The sequence below is a fragment of the Chenopodium quinoa genome, unplaced genomic scaffold, assembly GCF_001683475.1.
Source record: "Chenopodium quinoa cultivar QQ74 unplaced genomic scaffold, ASM168347v1, whole genome shotgun sequence".
Classification (NCBI taxonomy): domain Eukaryota; kingdom Viridiplantae; phylum Streptophyta; class Magnoliopsida; order Caryophyllales; family Amaranthaceae; genus Chenopodium; species Chenopodium quinoa.
The window spans coordinates 2,556,723-2,571,328 of NW_018744704.1; positions in this window are offsets into that span (position 1 = coordinate 2,556,723).

Here is a 14,606-nt window from a genome sequence, read left to right on the forward strand (position 1 = left end):
ATAGACATGAAAACAGTCAAGTATAAACATACCTCATAGACGTTATCCAGACTACTTCGACAGCTCGCACCACGCTGCAACTTGATGATGCAGTACTTTAGAGCGTCAATAACTTGTAGCATGCCCATCGCGTCCGAACGTTGAACCTAGAAGTAGAAACATCAAGTCAGTAACAAGCAATATGCAAAAAAGTCAGAATATCATTCGAAGAACTTACCGGTTCCATGTCCTCACGGCAGGACTCCTGGCCTTATCTGTAGCCCACCGAAGTGTTGTTGATATGCTCCTCTATCATACCGATTAGCCCCAGATAGCGAACTGAATAGGATGGGATCTCAAGCTTCCCACTATGACGAGTAGTCACCTATAACATGATCGAATAATCAGGTTATTCGATGGTTTAAATGGTGACTACATTAAAAACATATTTCCCAAAGATCGAACCTGAGGAAGACGAGGTGGCAGAGCTAAGAAAGGAAGTAACTCTCGAGTATAGTCGGCGTCCATATGAACAAGCTCTCGCCAAGAGATCTGAAGACGACCTCCATTATTTACGAGCATGTCCAATGTAGGCACATGCAACATCGACTAAGTTGGAAATACTGGCACTACAAAGCGATTGGTACTGTGCTGCCGAGTCACTCGCTCCCCCAAATACCAAACAGGGCACGCAATGCCAAAGAAGACAACGTGGTATGTTGAGATATCCAACGCCTCCGGAAGACTCTCAAGGTTGGCCCAAGGACGGTTTACAAACTCGATCGGAATCTGAAAAGAGAGAAAAACAGAGTGAATGCCAAGATGTAGTGTCACGATAAGGAAAGTAGACTAAAAAGGCGATCCTTACACCAAAAATAGTGGTACCCCGACGCAACAGCCCACGGAGACTCGCCACTAAATCAACGCGTAACTTGCCTTACCGGCGGCAGCTTGCGCCAATGGGAAACTCGCGAACTACACCCTGATGCCGCCAAAGAGCCAATCCTGGGAAGTACTCGTAGAACCACATCTGTAACAAGAGTAATCTATGAGTTTATGAGCTAAAGAAGCCAAATCAAAACACAAGAAAAGGAATCATCACCTCTACAGCTTCTAGAGACCGCAGACTGTAACAAGAGTCATTTCGTCTACCTGTCAACAACCCTAACACAAGAACAAATCTGCATACCTCATGTCGGCCCAATTAAAGGACCCAATCTCAGCAATCCTAACTAAGGATGGTAAGTACCGGAAACGCGCACGAGAACTCTTCTTAGGAGAGAGAGTCCTAGAAATGAGAATCATGACGAAAATCCCCACGTGCTGCTCTGGTGTCGTCGCTGTTAGGTCAAAACCTCAAGCTAGAACAGATGCTGACACTGACCGCTTACTCCGAGCACCACTTCGAGGTAATGGCTGGGCCCTAATAGCATGTATAACAGGACCTAACCAAGCCTCTACATCACTCAAAGACCAAGTAAGCTCAGGTCTCTACTGAACAGGTCAATCGGTGAAGCGTAAGCCGCTAATAATGCTTAAGTCTAGGGGGGTCATTGTCATCTCCTTCCAAGTAAAATGAAAAGTGTTGGTAGTATCCCTAAAATACTCCAACAAAGCTCAAACGATGGTCGAACCGCAACCTCGAGGGCTGCAAAACCCAGAAATCGGTTGAGTAAAAGTCACTCAGACCAGTGGATTCCAACAAAGCACTAGTAGCAGGGTCCCTCGTGATATGCTCGTGTAACCTAGGGATCAAATATCCTAATCCCGAGTCGTGATGGCGAAGCACACCGTCAACTAAACCAGTGAGCGGACGGTTAGAAATGTGGTTCTCACGGCAGAAAACAAACTAGTCTAGGCTCCACTTAGGTGGTATCCACCTCCCCTTGCTGGTAGAAGCCCAGGGCTCAGGTTGTAAAACCTCGTGCTCCTCCTCCTCATGTGCTAAAGGAGTGTTCTCCCTGTAGGCCTCACATTGGCCACGAGCATAAATGTCTCTATCTCGTCGTCGAGGCATGCTATTTGGTTCAAAAAAGAAATCGAAATCTAAATACTTAACATCATTTCCTAAGTTATTTGATCATTTGCTCAAGACAGCTTAGGGTGCTACGTAAGACTACATTTTCCATTATACGCTAAAATTTTACCTTATGTCTAAAAATTAGCAAAATAATGGAATCATTTTTTAGTATTTAGTTTCTCCATCACAAACTAATACTACAGTTCGCCTAACCGCATGATACTATGTTCTCCATGACAATATAGTACATTAACAAAAACATAGCATGTTCCAATTTGCACAAAAACAATAGATCTGCATGACAAAGAATTTTTTACATGATCTACAACAATTAAACTATCATTCATAGCAAAAATTTCAACAAATAGCATCTAAATTATAAAAAAAAAAAAAAAAAAAAAAAAAAAAAAAAAAAAAACCAATTCGATTTTAAGGGTTTTTCGCGCAAAAAAATCATCAATTTTCGGCAATAATCAACATAAAAGACTAAAAAACCTTAATGGATATCTGTAGAGATGCAAAAATGAGAAACTTTGCAAAAGATTTGAAGTAGTTTGGTGAAGATTTGAGTGAAAAATAGGCAAAAGACAACGGTAGCAGCGAAAACTGAAGTGTGAAATGAAAAAAATCGAGCTTTTCCCATACTTAAATGAAGGGCACAATTGCCGTGACACGGCAGAATTACCGCGCCACGACAATTTACCTCGTGGCAAGGCATCCTGGTGCGTGGCACGACGATTCCGCATGCTCTGCACTGTTTAGGAATCTTCAGCAAATATTCCAGTTGTCCTTTGACTAGTTTGAACAGATTTCCGCAATAATTTGGCAGTTATTTCTTCGCCGAAAACTCGCGGGAAGTTACAACCGATACTTAAATGGCATCAAAATGACCATATTACCCTCAATAAATATTAATTTCATATTCTCATCGTTTTGAAGAACCTAATACAGCCGAATATATCCGGCTTGAAGTTCTCAACATTAACAAAACATAATGTAGCCTCTGTTTAGGGACAATCGAACAATCATCATCTACAGCCTCTGTTCGGGGACAATTAAACAATCATCATCATACATTTATCAAACACTCAGTGATCATCCCGAGGCGTGGACGATTCACGTTGCAAGTTTCTCAAGGTGTAGAGGCTTGTAATTTTTCATCATTAGACAAGGTATAGAGGCTTGTAATTTTTCATCATCAGACCAGTTTTCCGGAGGCGCGAAAAATGGTCAGTTGTTGCATACTTCTCAAGGCGTAGAGGTCTGCAATTGTGTCCCAAGGCGAGGACACTTAGTGTTATTCCCGGAGTATGGAATTTCACTTGTGAGTTACTCGATGCGCAGGAGCTCACAATAGGATTCCCGAGGTGCGGATACTATCATACATCAATCATCCTGAGGAGCGGAAGATCATCATTCAGTAGATTGCTTGAGGCGTAAGTGTTAATGACTTGTTTCCCGAGGCGCGAAAACTTGTCATCTTCCATCTAGTGATCGCTCGAGGCATACTGATTCACAATAGGAGTCCCGAGGCGCGAAAAACTATCATCTGATGGATATCTCGAGGTACAAAAAATACCAAATGTGTTTGTTGCTGACGCAATGGTGTCAGATACGCATTCTATCCCTTTACTCTTTTATCTGTAGAACTAACGTTTTTCTGCAAGTATTGGCGTATACAGAGTGATTTAGGATCGCAGAACGTCTTAAATTATTCTTCGACCCAATCGACTACTTTGACTATCGCTTTCGAGACTCATGTTTCTACAAACTCAGTCAAAGTAGGGGCTTCTGTAGACATCTTAAAATGTCTCCCCAAAACAAAACCCGATGATGAACAATCTTTCACCGCCATTATTGGTCGGGTCAAGTATTAAATCTCGAGAGTGCTTAAAATCCATATTCAGTCAAACAAAGTCTACAAATCAGTTCATATATCAGTCCAAGTATTTAGTCAAAGCATAGTCCAACCCTCATTTAAGCCCAAACAATTTTAATCTATTTCATTTATTAATCAAGCCTGATTAATAAATATTAAAACCCTAAACCTGAAATAAGTCCAGAACACTAAAGTGGCGACTAATTATCCCGTACTTAATGTTAAATAAAAAGATAAAAATGACTTTAGACGGAATTCAAGAAAAGGCATTGCTATGCCACGGCAGAAATGTCGTGCCATGTTAGACTCTGCCGTGCAACGGCAAATTATACCGTGTTGCGGAATTTACGCCGTGGCGCAGCAATTTCTAGGTTTCATTTATCTGCGGCGCCTCATTTCTAGCGTTCCGGACCTCACCCCTTTCATTTCCTCTATAAATGCGAGGCTGATTTCACAGTCTCGGGGCACCCCTCTTTCTCTCTCTCTATCTCTCTCTCTCTCTTATGTTCTAGCCTAAATACTTACCTTCCTTATTCTTTCACAATACATCCCCTAAGCACTCCTCGAAATCCGTAATTTACCAAAGTTCTAAAATCTAACCAAGGCGTGAAAAGTAGAATTGTTTGAGGGTTTGGCCCCAAATCAACTGTACTTTTATTTGATTTAATTTTAATTTTATTATTGATTTTCCTTGAAGTTACTAACGTGTTTATTGTTTTATAGTTGCAAGAAAAAGCAATCAAAGTAAGGAATCATGTTCCTTTTGTTCCTGTTACACTTCTAACGATAGTTGTTATGTTTTTCATATATTAATCATTGTTATTACGGTTAAGTTGCTTCCAATGTTGCTGTTTATTTTATTATATTTATTGTTGACCACCATATTGCATGTTAAAAAGAATATGTAATTGAACATAACGCCTAATAAGATAATTTGGACAACCGGTTCAGGTTTCTTTTTAATCTTGTTGTTTAATCAAGTGATCACGATATTTAGAATTATATGTTGCATTAAAATTCAACCAGTTTAGCCTAATTTAGTTTGGAGCAAATTGAATCTTTGTTTGTATTCCTTTGATATCATAGGAATTACTTTTCACAATAAGAATGGAGTAGAGGCTAACACGGGCGAATGTGACTCCATGACTCACTTCGTACCATCATCCCCAATCCTCTTTCATGGTTCTAAATCATATGGAGTTAGTAATCTCATGGATTATGAATGGGGTGTAACCTTCATGTGTCAATTGTTGTTGCCTTTCGTTATCCCTTATCATGGTTGCCTTATAATGATCCGTGAACGGTTTACAAGTTCCTTAAGAACTTGTTGGCGGGTTCCTGCTACTTTGCTTTGTCCCTAATCGTGTTCCTAATCGTGATCAATTCCCACTTCCTATGAGTGCTAAGCATATTCACACATGCTTAAGTAGGCGCGCTTCGCATGACGGCTACAGTTGCAATAGGCTTGATTAAACCTTGATCATAGAGACAATCGAAAGCAACATCATAGGATAATCCAATAGGTGTGAAGAAAAGGGAGAAGGATTGTCTTTCTTCCTACGCTTGCCATTGTTGCCATTGTGATTAGCCTTTTAGAGGTCATGATAAGCCATCTTATCATATGTTGATAGAGGCGTTTTAGGAGAGGTTTTGATGCGTTTCATGAGTTTTTATTAGCTTTTGTGAGTTTTGACCATTTCATCTCACTTATGTGCAAAAAAGGGAAATTACGAGTTTTAGTTGGTGAGTTGAACTCGGGAAGGAAGATGAAGAGCAATTTGAGTAAGGAAACCTTGTATGATAGAGAGTGGTAGTTTTGGTGAAGCATGGAAAATAAAGAATCAAGCTAGAGGCAAGTTCGAGGCCTAAGTGGAAGCAAGGAGCAAGAAAGCAAGCCAAATGGAGGAAATGCTGCCAGGACCGCTGGCAGCGGTTATATCAGAGGAAGAAGAGTTGAGAGGCTGGCAGCGGCTATTCTAGAAAATTGCGCAGTTTGGGCGATTTTCAGCAGTTTGGATTTAATGAAGCACATGGTTTTGGCTATCTTTTGTTATTATTTTTGTGTTATGTTAATTAAGATAAGGAAACTTACGAGTTTTAGTAGGTGAGTTGAACTTGGGAAGGAAGATGAAGAGTGGTTTGAGTAAGGAAACCTTGTATGATAGAGAGTGATAGTGTTGGTGAAGCATGGCAAAGCAAGAATCAAGCTAGAGGCAAGTTCGAGGCTCAAGTGGAAGCAAGGAGCAAGAAAGCAAGCCAAATGGAGGAAATGCTGCCAGGACCGCTGGCAGCGGTTATATCAGAGGAAGAAGAGTTGAGAGGCTGGCAGCGGCTATTCTAGAAAAGTGCGCAGTTTGGGCGATTTTCAGCAGTTTGGATTTAATGAAGCACATGGTTTTGGCTATCTTTTGTTATTATTTTTGTGTTATGTTAATTAAGATAAGGAAACTTACGAGTTTTAGTAGGTGAGTTGAACTTGGGAAGGAAGATGAAGAGTGGTTTGAGTAAGGAAACCTTGTATGATAGAGAGTGATAGTGTTGGTGAAGCATGGCAAAGCAAGAATCAAGCTAGAGGCAAGGTCGAGGCTCAAGTGGAAGCAAGGAGCAAGAAAGCAAGCCAAATGGAGGAAATGCTGCCAGGACCGCTGGCAGCGGTTATATCAAAGGAAGAAGAGTTGAGAGGCTGGCAGCGGCTATTCTAGAAAATTGCGCAGTTTGGGCGATTTTCAGCAGTTTGGATTTAATGAAGCACATGGTTTTGGCTATCTTTTGTTATTATTTTTGTGTTATGTTAATTAAGATAAGGAAACTTACGAGTTTTAGTAGGTGAGTTGAACTTGGGAAGGAAGATGAAGAGTGGTTTGAGTAAGGAAACCTTGTATGATAGAGAGTGATAGTGTTGGTGAAGCATGGCAAAGCAAGAATCAAGCTAGAGGCAAGTTCGAGGCTCAAGTGGAAGCAAGGAGCAAGAAAGCAAGCCAAATGGAGGAAATGCTGCCAGGACCGCTGGCAGCGGTTATATCAGAGGAAGAAGAGTTGAGAGGCTGGCAGCGGCTATTCTAGAAAAGTGCGCAGTTTGGGCGATTTTCAGCAGTTTGGATTTAATGAAGCACATGGTTTTGGCTATCTTTTGTTATTATTTTTGTGTTATGTTAATTAAGATAAGGAAACTTACGAGTTTTAGTAGGTGAGTTGAACTTGGGAAGGAAGATGAAGAGTGGTTTGAGTAAGGAAACCTTGTATGATAGAGAGTGATAGTGTTGGTGAAGCATGGCAAAGCAAGAATCAAGCTAGAGGCAAGGTCGAGGCTCAAGTGGAAGCAAGGAGCAAGAAAGCAAGCCAAATGGAGGAAATGCTGCCAGGACCGCTGGCAGCGGTTATATCAAAGGAAGAAGAGTTGAGAGGCTGGCAGCGGCTATTCTAGAAAATTGCGCAGTTTGGGCGATTTTCAGCAGTTTGGATTTAATGAAGCACATGGTTTTGGCTATCTTTTGTTATTATTTTTGTGTTATGTTAATTAAGATAAGGAAACTTACGAGTTTTAGTAGGTGAGTTGAACTTGGGAAGGAAGATGAAGAGTGGTTTGAGTAAGGAAACCTTGTATGATAGAGAGTGATAGTGTTAGTGAAGCATGGCAAAGCAAGAATCAAAGTAGAGGCAAGTTCGAGGCTCAAGTGGAAGCAAGGAGCAAGAAAGCAAGCCAAATGGAGGAAATGTTGCCAGGGCCGCTGGTAGCTGCACCAGAGCTGCTGGCAGCGGGTATATCAGAGGAAGAAGAGTTGAGAGGCTGCCAGAGCCGCTGCCAGCGGGTCCAGAGCAGTTGGCAGCGGCTATTCCAGAAAATTGCGCAGTTTGGGCAATTTTCAGCAGTTTGGATTTAATGAAGCACGTGTTTTTGGCTATCTTTTGTCATTATTTTAGTGTTATGTTAATTAAGATAAGGAAACATATAAATAGCTAGTTTTTAATTAGGTTTAATAATCAATCTTTGAGAATTGCAATCTCTTAGTTTTGAGAATTCTCTCAAATCTTTGCTATGGAAAAAAACTCCATGGAAGCTTAAATTTCCAGATTCTTGGTTAAAGATTGAAGCTTTTGACTACGAATTGTCAGATTTCTCTTCTCTTGTTATCTATTGAATATTTATTATTCCTTTGAATTATTTTATGATTTGCTTTAATCAATTGCTAGGTTAGAATTATTGGATTCGCTTGCATCTAATTAATCTTTCCAAAGTAGCAACTTTAGGTTATTGATGCATGCTTTTGGTTGATAACTTGAAGAGGGAATAATATTATTGAAGGAATTAGACCGCTTGTGTTAATTTATTCAATCCTTGTCGATTTCTCTGTTTATTTGCTTCTTGTGGATAATTTAGAGCGCTTGTCTTAAATTGTGCATTAGAAAGGAGCGCTTTGCTATTTCTAACTAATTTATGAGAATATAGAATCTAGGAATTCTACAAAAAGGTATTCAATAGTGCTTGATTGAAGAGGCTTCTATGATCAATTTATAAGTTCATTAGTGGATTTCGTATAACCAAGATCGTTCCTCCCATTGATTTGTTATTCAACTAGTTTATTATTCTATTTAGATCATTAGTTATACATTGCTATTGCAAACCCCCACCTTTATTTAGTTTATTATTATACTACGGTAATTCTATACAGGATTCTAGTTATTAGGTACCTTTTCTCTGTGGATACGAACTCGACTTCCCTAGCTACGTTTATTTGAAGTTAGATAAGTTATGATTTATTTGGTAGCATACGACCGAGGCACACCAGGTCATCTTCAATGTTAATACCTATGTAATAGACGGCCTTGAAGATGATTAAAGGTTGGTATTTTGTGTGCTTATAATACTTTTCTTGAAGGTTTTTTATTTTGTGTGCTTATAATAACTTTTCTTGAAGGTATTTTGTGTGCTTATAATACTTTTCTTAAAGGTTGGTATTTATGGTAAGGTATGTGATGTATGAAAAGTTATATAAAGGGAAACTATGTATTTGTGAAAGACATGGAAATTTCCAGGAATAGGATGGACCCTCAACTCGAATGATGGAAAGGATGACTCCTGCATGGACCTAAGACATGGTAACGGTGTGAATAAAAAGTATGTACAAAGTGTGTGCAAAGACTCATGGGTAAAAGTGATATTTACAAGACTCGTGTCATAACCATGTGACTAGACATGTGGTTTAACTCGAACAAGACCAGGGAAAGACCTCATATTGACATTCAATTGGTTAATCGTGATAGTGGGACTCGTTGCGAAGACTCGGAAAGAAATGACTGGACCATCGCATGGCGATAGCCGCTCCAACGATATATGTCAAACCTGACGCGGCACGATTGTCACCATCGTCATGCGCCACAAGTCTAAGGTGTTGCACCAATACTGGAACATCCTAGTGACCCGTTTGCAGTTGTTCTTTCGAAGGTTCAAGCCAAAAGTCTTTAAGGTTCGAGCATATTCATGCTTTATGGGTTCATTTTAATTAACCAAAGTAATTAAGCAAGGTTCTCTTAGCTTAGGGTTAGTATATACATACATATGTATAAGAAACAAGTCAAAGCAAAGGGTTAGTTTAATCACAAGCAAGCTATGCATAAGTAAGATATGCACAAGTAGTCACATAATCACAATATGATGCAATGAGTTTTCCACCTAACCATGGCTCTAGTTCACTAAAGTCAAGGACTATGGTGTCAAAGAGGGTATATGATTAAGATTCCAGATGCATCGCACGGAAGCCTTACTATAGAAGGGTTAACGCGATTATCGGGACTCCGCAAGTTAAACTCAACTCCATGGTTTGGTGAATTCACAAACTCGGATGCACCCATTATTACACGGAGCGTTTTTAGGGTGGACGGAGCGTAATTTCCCAGGGGCTAAAACCACATGTAAAACGCATATGGGTTCAAAAAGGTCGAAAAAAACTTACTCAGGAAGTAAAATCGTTACTAGTATCAGGCAAAAGGCAAAGGCAGAAGACTGGCTCAGAATCGCCAGAACCTGTCGCTTGATGGCAGGAACCAACGACCAGTGACAGCTCTATCGCGGTGCGATAAGGCTGTCGTCTGGCGTTGGTTTATGACGCCATGCGACAGTTCTGTTGCTCTGCAGCAGTTTTGACCTACGATGTTTTTTCCGATTTATCGTAGCGTCTTTTTTATTTTATTTGCGAACAATATTTTTTTCGGCCTTTCGTTACGTGTATTCCCTATGTTTTGACGCATTATGAATGGTCTTTCCAATGCGTACCTTTTTTATGCTTATGCCACAATGTTAATCAAAATTACGCACGTGAATATCGAGAACCTTTCAAGTCTCATCTACTCATTCTAATTAATTGCTAAACAAATTGGAAATTAATTTAGAAATCGTCCCCAGTGGAGTCGCCAAATTTGTAGATAATTTTTTGCCCCACATGTGGGTTATGTTTTTAAGCATGGCGACACTCCAAGGAAAAGAAGCTATAGAATCCAACAAGTTTTAGGAACTTGTAAATCATTCACGGGTGTGAAGGTTACACCCCATTCACAATCACAGAGATTGCTAACTCCATAGTGGTCTGAAACCATGACTAGATGTTCGGGGATTGACCTAGGAGAAATCAAAGCCACCCTAAATAGGCCTCTACTTGATTCTTTTAATATTCATGCGCGCTTTTCGATCAACATACATACATCAAATTAACCCTAAACCTGTTTAATCTATGTTTGTTGATTATTAATGCACAATCAAGTCTAGCATTGATGATCACTTGAACTAAAATCATATTAGCCTAAAATTAAATTATTAATTATCTTAAGTGTGATTTCAAGTACAAATTCCCTTTAATCCTGCAAAAGAGGGTGTGATCAAGAAATAACAATAAATCATGAATAATCAAGCAACATATGGTTAATATTACAATCATCATCATAAGATCATCAAAACATCGTTAGTAGTAAGATCCTAGGCATGATACTAAACGGATTAATAACAAATTCTAGCATGTCACTAATAACAAAATCAAAGTGTTATCCTAAACATGATACTAAAAATCAAAATAACATCATAAACATGATACTAGAAATTAACATAATATTGTAAACATAATTTCTACTCCAAAATCAAAAAATAATAATTAGGGTGATTTAATTACTCACTCTGATGCCTCACATGAAAGGGATAGTGTCCTTCAAACAAATGTATTATTCCGATAGAGGGTTCGGAGTTAATTAGAAAGCTAATTATTCAGTGAGATTAAGTGATCGGAATGCCTAGCTGGAGGCCGCTTCCGATTATTAATATTAATGAATAATTAATAGGATTAATACCTTTTTTAATCCCAACTTTTACCAATTAGTTTCATTAATCCCAACTTTGGATTATTCCTCAATAATCCCAACTTTAAGGTGGCCTATCTTTCTTCAATCCCAAAAACCGAAGGATTAAATGAGTCAATAGAGTTTTACGAATAGAGACGTTGGATTACGAGCTTAGAACGTCGAAATCGAGGGTTGTGCGTTGAGTCGATTTTAGGAATCGACGAAGACGAGAAAAATAATCAAATAATATATCATGCTAAAATTGAGAGGATAGCACGAGCCCTAGCCACGCCTCAGATCCAAGGCGAGTGGCTAAGGGCCGCAAGCATCAAGGCACAGAGCCACCGCAGCCCTCGCAAGGCCTAGCTAGGCTAGTCGTGGCGTGTGGGGATGGCTGAGGATCCTTTGTGGGCCTGCTCGCCGCAGCACCCCAAGCCGGGCTGCCTAGCAAGCAAGTCGTGTATGCGAGGGCGCTACTACGCCTGCTATGCTACTGTTGCTCGCTTGCGGGTGCTGTTGTTGGCCTGCGTATGTGCATGGGCTTGCGGTGGCATATCCTTGGGCTTACGGCCATAGGCTAGCATTTCTATCCTTGTGGCGCAAGGCTGGCCTTGTTGCCTAAGGCCGGGCAGCTGCCCGAGCTGACCAAGTAGGTGGGAGCAAGCCTTGCCTTGCTTTCCAAGGCCAAGGTGGTCCTCCAACCTATTCCCTCTTTGTGTGATGACACTTGTCATTTGATTATTTTTTCATGGCTATTTAATTTAATTTGGAATTAAATTAAATTCTATTTTGCTATTTTACCAACTATCCCACATTGAAAAATGATGGGATTTCAAGGGCTCTATTCCCTATAAATACCAATCATTTGGCATTGGAAAAGAGCACTTGAGTTGCTGAACTTTAAGGGATCTTCAAGAAGTCTAGCCCCGACTAAGCTTCAGGGTAGGGACCAGTGCGGTTCGCTAACGAGGGTGTGAACCGTCAGAGGTTCTCGCACTTGCGGAACTTGAAGCTTTCAAGTCCGAGCTCGAGGTTGAGCGAAGCACGCTACAAGGGTGACCATTCTATCTCTTCTTTCTCTCTTCTCTTGTGTTTATGTTTATTTTGCATGCTTTTATTTATGTTGTAATTATTATACATGTGATCCAGTTATTAGGTTTTATTTCCGCGCGGTGTAGGACACCGAAAAACCCAACACAACCTTCTTGCTATTAAAATAATACACACGTTAGTAAAATTCAAGAAAGTTAAATTAACAAAGTAAATAAATATGAATTGAAATATATATTTGGGATCAAACCCTAAGAACTATCAACCTTTCACGTTGAGGTCAAAGGAAACGTCGAGTATGGCTTAGAGTATTCAAATCTCGCAAAGGAGGTATGGTGTTTAATTGGGATGTATCAAGGATGTGTTTAGGCTAGGGCTAAGAACATAGGTGTTTGATGATCGATTATAGATGTTTGATAAGGATTGTTGATGATGATTAATGTAGGTGGTTATAGCTAATTGTGGCATATGATTGATTGTTCAAGCTAATCTGAAAACGGGGAAAATGACCTCTATTTAAGAAAAAAAGAGAGTATGGACGATCAGGAAAGATCAGAAGTCGTTTTCCCCATTTTCAAGACCAACGCACTACGACGATCCCAACATGTCGCGTTAGGTGTTGATGCGCTGCATTGGGATCGTCGTAGTGCGTTGATCCTGGCGTTGTGCACTGGTTTTTAAGGATAGTAAAGCCGTACGGAGTTTGATTTCTAATGGAATTGTATTTGCAGAAGATACCCAAACGTCTTCGTATCCGAATAGAACAAGGATTATTTTACGAGAAGTTTTATTCAATATCGAACTTCTTTGATTTTGGTTTAAAACATTTTATGTAAGCTTAGAAATATAGTTAAGGTTTAAGGGTACTTTGCGACACTCTTCAACTCTTTACCAAACTCATAAATCAGAACGTGAAAAGTACTCATTACTGGGTTTGGTTTTTTTTGGGAGACACAATCAGGTGTCTACAGAAGCCCCCACTTTGACTGAGTTTGGAGAAACGTAAGTTTTGAAAACGCTGGTCAAAGTAAGTCGATAGGGATGGAGAATGATTTAGAACATTTTGCGATCCTAAATCATTCTTTTTAACGCCGATATCTGCAGAAAGCGTTAGTTCTACAAATAGAGTAGTTAAAGGGAAATAAAAGCGTATCTGGGGTTGCCGAGAACACGTCTTCGCTGGTGATGACAATCCGCTTTAGGAGAGGTTGCCAACATAAATCTTGAATGATGAGAGACATCTTTCCCTCAATATTAAATACCTCCACATAAATAAATAAAATAAATTAAAAAAAACCCTCACTTTGCATTTTAGAATGAATATCTAACAAGAAGAAACTAGAATTGGGTGAAAATTACATAAAAATAAAAAATAAATAAGACGTCTCCTTCCCTTCATTATTTTTATTTTTATTTTTATTTTTTTTTTAAATTCGAATTTCGAATATGAATTTGAAGGGGAAGTGACAGTTCGTCTCCTGGTTCCTTCTACAAATGGAAACCCTTCACCCGCATTTGCAACACTTTGCAAATTTTTACAAGAACTTCCTTAGAAAAAACCCTGATACCGACTGGTTTTGCATCCAACCTCTTCGTTCTTCCTAAACTCATCCGGACACCGTCTGAGTGCTCCTTGCTCAAAGTTCTCAAACACTACCTGACCTTAGTCAAGCTTCTTCTCTTTCTTTCCTTATACCCATAGCCGGTCATTACCGTCTTGGGCACCTTCAAGCCATTTTCTCCAAAAATGCCTGACTTTAGTCAATTTTCTTCTTTTGCTTTCATTACACCCATAGCCGGTCACTACCATCTAGGGTCTCTTCAAGCCCTTTTCTTCCAAAACCGTCTGACAACCCGTTTAGTTTCCCTAGCTCTCAATACACCCACAATCGATCATTATCGTCTGGGGTATCTTCGAGTCACATTTCAGAGAAACGGTTGGGGCTTTTGCAAATTTTAGAGAAACGGTCATTATCGTCTGGGTTATCACCAAGCAACAACCTAGATTTCCGGCTGCTTGCTTCGAGGAGTCAACTTTTTTCCAGATTTCTTACAACTCCAAAGGTACCGTCTCTGTCCTTTGCAACTTTTTGCGCTTTTTCCGGTTGTATAAGTTGTTAGAGAATAATGGACTCACCCAACACACACATGGCACGGCATAGGACAGTTGTCAACCGATTATCGGACACGGTAGAATCTAGGACTGGGGATGCCGTCTGGGGGTGTTTGGACCACCCTTACTCTTCTGCAAATCCGACAGACTCTGTTCATGTGCTGGACATACTGGCTCAGAATAGAAGGACGGTTGTAGACCCCGATTATCAGTCAGACGACTCAGCCGAAGATCCGGCTGAT